The 6,000-nt window shown below is 36.4% G+C and overlaps 1 pseudogene across 1 annotated transcript in view; it reads right to left on the bottom strand.

The window, feature by feature from the left end:
* Nucleotides 1-1,011: 1,011 nt before the first annotated feature.
* LOC311170546 (mortality factor 4-like protein 1) overlaps nucleotides 1,012-6,000 on the bottom strand; it is a 126,805-nt pseudogene continuing 121,816 nt past the window's right edge. Inside the window, exons 3-4 of the transcript in view lie at nucleotides 1,941-2,082; nucleotides 1,012-1,852 (exon numbers count right to left, since the gene is read on the bottom strand). The product of the transcript in view is annotated as a mortality factor 4-like protein 1 (transcript). The remainder of the gene's footprint in view (nucleotides 1,853-1,940; nucleotides 2,083-6,000) is intronic.

Below are 6,000 nucleotides of genomic sequence, written 5' to 3'. Positions count from 1 at the left end.
CCAGTCATCTATTTTTGGGCATTTGGGTTGTTTCCAAAGCTTAGCTATTGTAAATAGTGCTGCTATAAACATAGGGGTGCAGGTGCTCTTTGGAATTGATGTTTCTGTGTCCTCTGGGTAAATACCTAGGAGTGGAATCATTGTGGTTTTAAACTTAAAGAAAAAAATTATTGAAGATCTGGAAAGCAATTCCTAAAAGATTTACCTTTACAGAAAACTACAGCTACACAATGCTTTGTGCCTATCATGTTAAAACATGAATTAGACACAAATACAAAAACCATGAGGCAAGCCACCATTCTTCAACAGTCTGAGTGAGAGGAGATACCTAAGGAACAACACTACGGACTTGCAGAGGGCAAGCTCTTTACTTCAAGCTCCATTAAAAAAAAGGCGCAGGTGTGTGTGTGTGTGTCCAATTAGACACTGGGTTGACCCATTGTCACTAGCAATCAGAGCATTTGTCACGGAGCATGGACACAGTATAAAAGTACACAGTGTCAAAGGAATAGGCCTCCCGGCATTTAAAAGCAGCCCTTGTCAACAAGGCAATGGCAGGACAGCATGCCTCTTTCTTGTCCATTACTGAATACACTGGTAGCAACTTTGATATGAAAATTTTAAAAAAGTGGAAAGGAATTGTAAACCCTTTTATTTCTCTATTTAAAATCAAACAGCATAGCCTCCCTGGTGGTACAGGTGTTAAAGTCTCAGCACTGTCAAGCTTTCAGTAACTGTGGCATAGCAACCCTCTCCTGTCTTGTCTGCTGCTCCCCTCAGCAGTGTATTTCAGTAGATCCACCTGTTCTGCTCTTCACTCTGTCTTTGGTGAATCCTCTCACCCCTCACCCCCTCTTCTGGCCTATACCTCAGTTCTCATACGCATAAATAAATTAAAAATAAATTAATTAATTAATTAAATCAAACAGCAAGCAAACATCAATTCTGTTATACACTAACTTTTCCCAAGTACATCATTTGCACAAGACAAGGACCAAAAACAAAATGTTCTTACAGAGATGCCAACATAAGTGAGCGTGCCTCACATACTTTCCAGTCATACTCTGGAGGGGCCACTTCATAATTGCAGGCACTGAACAGACTTGCAGAATTCATTGCCAAGATTTTAGTAAATCATGAAGATAATTCAGTATAAAGCAAGGCTCTTCTTATCCAGAGGGTATAGGCCAACATCGCTCCATTTGTATAAACATTCTCAGCTGGTGTGATGCTCTTTACACCTGGACATGGGTACATCAGGGTGGGCTGCAGGGTCTCAGAGCACTGAGGCCTCTCCAACTTATGGAGAAACTGAATGATCAACATGAGGTTGAAGTGTAATTTTATCCTCCCCACCACTTCATTCACAGCACACTCCTTAATATCTGTGTTTTCTCAAGATTTCTTATAATTTGCATAATCCTTTAGAATGGAATCCACATTCTTCTTGGCCTGAAGATAAAAGAGCTGTTTTTGCCAAGTAATTAAATCCCAGCTACCAACAGACAAACCATGGTTTTAGCTCTTCAGGAATTTTTCCTTTAACTTCAATCCCATTCATGAATGTTTCCTTGCTTTCAACAGTAGGATCTACTCTCCCTTTTCTTCCGAGAAGAATTAGGTGTCTCATTGTTACTGCCACCATCTCCATATCCAGGAGTTTTCTGTTTGTTCTTTTTCATTTTCACGTCAACATTTTTCAGCTACAGATTAGATGTCTTCTTCCCTGGGCGGACCCTCTAACTCTCCCCTCCCCGACTGCTCCTAACTATCTTTTTGAAGTGCCTGCTGTTTCTGCAGCTTTGTGTCCACATATTTGAGTACTCTACTTCCGGGATCCCATTCAACCCAACTAGTGAGGGAACGCCTTCAGGAACAGGAAAATAATCAACAATATGCTCACCTATCTTCAAAGTGTTTTTAGAGTGCGTAGGCTTCACAGCTTTTTTATTCTAACCACTGTAATGTATAAAGTATTTTATTTGTATGTCCTTCAGAGCAACCTCCATATACTTTGCTTGATAAAGAAGAGGCCCATGAAAACAGCAGTTGCTCACCCTCCTGGAATTTAGGCTTTGGGTCCTGCTTTGATGGTATTTCTAAATGATCCCCTGCCTATTCATTCTCCCACCACTGACTAGCACCCTCTACTCTCCACCCGGCCTACGACCATGTCAGGCTGACCTTCAGCCTGCAGACTCTACACCTTGGGTGCCCCTCATTGTGGTTTTGATTTTCATTTCCCTGATCACAGTGATGATGAACAATTTTTCATGTGCCTGTTCATCATCTGTATGTTCTCTTTGGGGAAGCGTCTATTTAGTTCCTCTACATATTTTTTGATTGGGTTGTTTTCGTTTTGTTGAATTGTATGAGTTTTTTGTATCTTTAATATCAGTACCTTGTCAGATGTATGGTGTGCAAATACTTTCTCCCATTCACTAGAGTGTCTCTTTATTTTGGTCATGGCCTCTTTTGTGGCACAGAATCTTTTTAATTTTATGTAGTCCCAACTGCTTATTTTCTCTTTTGTTTTCTTTTTCTCTGGGACAAGTCTGCAAAGATATCTCTTAAGCTTATGTCATGGAATGTTTAGCCTGTGTTTTCTTCTATGTATTTTATGGTTTCAGGTCTTTTCTTTTATAGATTTATTTATTTATGCAGACAAGAATTAGGATACAGGCCAGAGGTGTTGGGGGAGAAGATTCACCAGAGAAAGAGTGGGGAACAGAACAGGCTGACTGACTAAAATACACTGTTGAGAGGAGCAGCGGGCGAGTCAGGAGAGGTCTACTGTGCCATGCAGGCAGCTCCCCAGCCAGGGATCGAACCCGTGTTGCAGTGGCTGTGGGCAGCCCCATAGGCTGTGTCTCAACCTCCTGCGCCACCAGGAGGTCCCTAGTTCCAGGTCTTAAATACAGTCTTTTATCTATTTTGAGTTGATTTTAATGTATGCAAGTGATAGTGATCTAGTTTCACTATTTTGCATGGGGCAGTTGAATTTTCCCAAAGCTGTTTATTAAAGAGATATTCCTGCTCCAGTGTATAATTTTTTCTTCGTTTGTCATAAATTTGTTGTCCATATATGTGTGGTTTATTTCTGGATTCTCAATTCTACTCCATTGGTCTATGTGTCTGTTTATGTTCCAGTAGCAGGCTATTTTTATTACCATTATGCCTTCATAGCATATTTTGAAGTCTGGAAGAATAATACCACAATTACCCCCCCTCTTTTTTTTGGTCTGGATAACTTTGACTATTGACTGTCTTTTGTGGTTCCATATGAATTTCAGCAATGTTCCATTTCATTGAAGAATGCCATTAACATATTTATTGGAATTGCATTGAATCTGTGAATTGCTTTGGGTAGAATGGTCGTTTTGACAATATTGAGACTTCCATTTCACAAGAAGGGAATGTGTTTCCATTTTTGTGTCTTCTATTTTTTTTTTAACAATGCCTTATAGTTTTCATTGTGCAAATCCTTCACTTCCTTTGTTAGCCTTGCTTCTAAGTGTTTATTTATTTATTTTTTTTGGTGTGATGGCAAATGAGATAGTTTTCTTCCATTTTCAGTTCATTGTTTGCATAAAGGGACTGATTTTTGTATATTGATTTTGTTACTGGACATTTTGATGAACTAACATTATTTTATTTAATTTTTCTATGAAGGTTTTAGGGTTCTCTGTGGCCCTATACATTTCCACATATATTTTACAATATACTTACCAATTTTTAGAACCCCAAATCACAAAAAAAAAATAATTCTTGATTACGATAGCTTTGACTTTGTAGATATGATGGAGAACATTTACATCTTTACTATATTATGGCTTCCAGTGATAGAATTTGACAAATTCCTTCATTTATTTATATCACATTTATTTTCTCTAAATAAAATGTGTGTGTGTAGGGGGTTGAGGTCTTGCATATCTGTCAGATTTACATATTTGAATTTGATGCTACTTTAAATATTGTTTATATTTTTATATTCTTATTTCTTCTTTTATAGATACAGAAACACAAGTGTTTTTCTATACAGCTCTAGTTTTGAGGAACTGCCACATTCACTTATTAATATTAATAGCATATCTAGATTCTTTTGGATTTTCAATTTATGCAACCATATTATCTGTAAACAATGACAGTTTCTTTCCTAGTCATGACATCTTTCACTTATTTTTCTTGATTTGTTCCCCAGGCTGTGACTTCTAAGACAATGCTAAATAAAGGCTAGCAGACATCGTTATCTTATTACCAAGTTTGGCGGAATACTTTTTCTCTTCCACTATTTAGTATAATGCTAGCTATAGCCTTTTTTGGTAGATAGACTTTGTTAGATTAATGATGTGTCTTGTTGTCTTCCATTCTTGTTTTGCTAAGAGTATTTATTATTAATGATTACTGAATTTCATCAAATACTTTTACTCCATCTGTTGAGAAATAGTATTTTTTTCCCCTTGTTCTAATTATGCAATGAATTATACTGAATGATGTTGTATAACTAAACCAAACTTACATTTTCAGACATTCTATATGATTCCTTTTATTATCACTGGATTTGGTTTACCCTCATTATGTTCAAGATACTTTTGCATCTATGTCGAGGAAGAAATTAACTTTTTTTTTTTTTTTTGGTAATAATCTTCCTGGATTTTTCTCGTGAGATTATGCTGACCTCAAAAGAGATAAGCTGGTTTTCTGTTCTTTGGAAGTTTTGTTTAAGATTAATAATATTTAGTTCTTTAATGTTTGGAAGAATTCATTAGTGGTGTCATCTGGGCCTGGAGTTTTCTTGCGGGATTGTTTCTAAACAGAAATTTGATTTAAATTAGATATAGTAATATTCATATAAACTATTTCTTATATAATTTTGAAAAGTTGTGTTTTTCTACTAATTTGCCCATTTATGTGATTTTTCAATTCATTGGCACAAAGTATTTTATTCATTTATTTTTGTAAATTTATTTTTTAAATGGAGGTAACATTAGGATTTCCCCCCATTCCATCAGGTATTGCCACAGTCAGTGGCACAAGGCATTTAATACTGCTGTCTTAATTATTTGTAACAAATAATATGTGTTCATGTTAGCATTTCTATACGTGATATTTGAAATTTTCTTTATCTGATTCTTTTGCTTTTATTGGGGTAACTTGCCTTATAAAACTGCCTATATTTTAGGAGGACAGTCTCCTAACTCTCCAAATGTATGCTAGCATACCAGTTCCACCAACAATGTACACACAGCCCTGCACCACAGTCCACTGGACCTCCTCCACCCTTTGCTTATGCTCCCCTCATGACCTCATTTCTGCAATCAGATTTCAAGTGTTTGTTTGGTTTGGTTTTGTCTGTCCAGTTAGTTTGTTTCTTTATATTCCACACATTAGCCAAATCATCTGGTGTTGTTTTCCTACTTCTCACTTATTTAACTTTACATCATTCCTTCTAGTTCCATCCACATTTCTTGCATCATTCTTTGCTAGGAGTTTATCTTTTTTATTAACATTTTTAAAGGACCAATTTTGCATTGGTTCATTTTCATTACTGCATTTGTTGTTATTCTATGTTTTGCACTTTTACATATTGTTTCTTCCTTCTATTTTTTATTATAATTTAGTCCAAAATATTTTCTAATTTTTGTTGTGATTGCTTGTCTTTTTTAACAGATTACATACAAATACACTTTAACTTTTGGGGCATTTGATGACCTCTTTTTTTTTTTTTTATAAATTTTATTGTTATATTCCCCATATAATTGCAGCCCCCCCATTCTGACCCCAATCCCTCCCCTCCCGCCCCCGCCCCCTAAAAGTGTCTCTGGTTCATAGTTTTTTGTTGATTTTGATTTTCACTTTCTTACATTCATTTTCCTGGTCCCTTATTTAAGTTTTCTAGATTCCTGCTATGAGTGAGACCATCCGGTATTTTTCTTTTTCTTTTTGGCTTATTTCGCTGAGCATGATACCTTCCAGCGCCATCCATGTTGCTGCAAATTG

Source organism: Talpa europaea (genome assembly GCF_964194135.1).
Source record: "Talpa europaea genome assembly, chromosome: 5".
Taxonomy (NCBI): Eukaryota; Metazoa; Chordata; class Mammalia; order Eulipotyphla; family Talpidae; genus Talpa; species Talpa europaea.
This window is presented reverse-complemented; position numbering and strand designations above follow the sequence as displayed.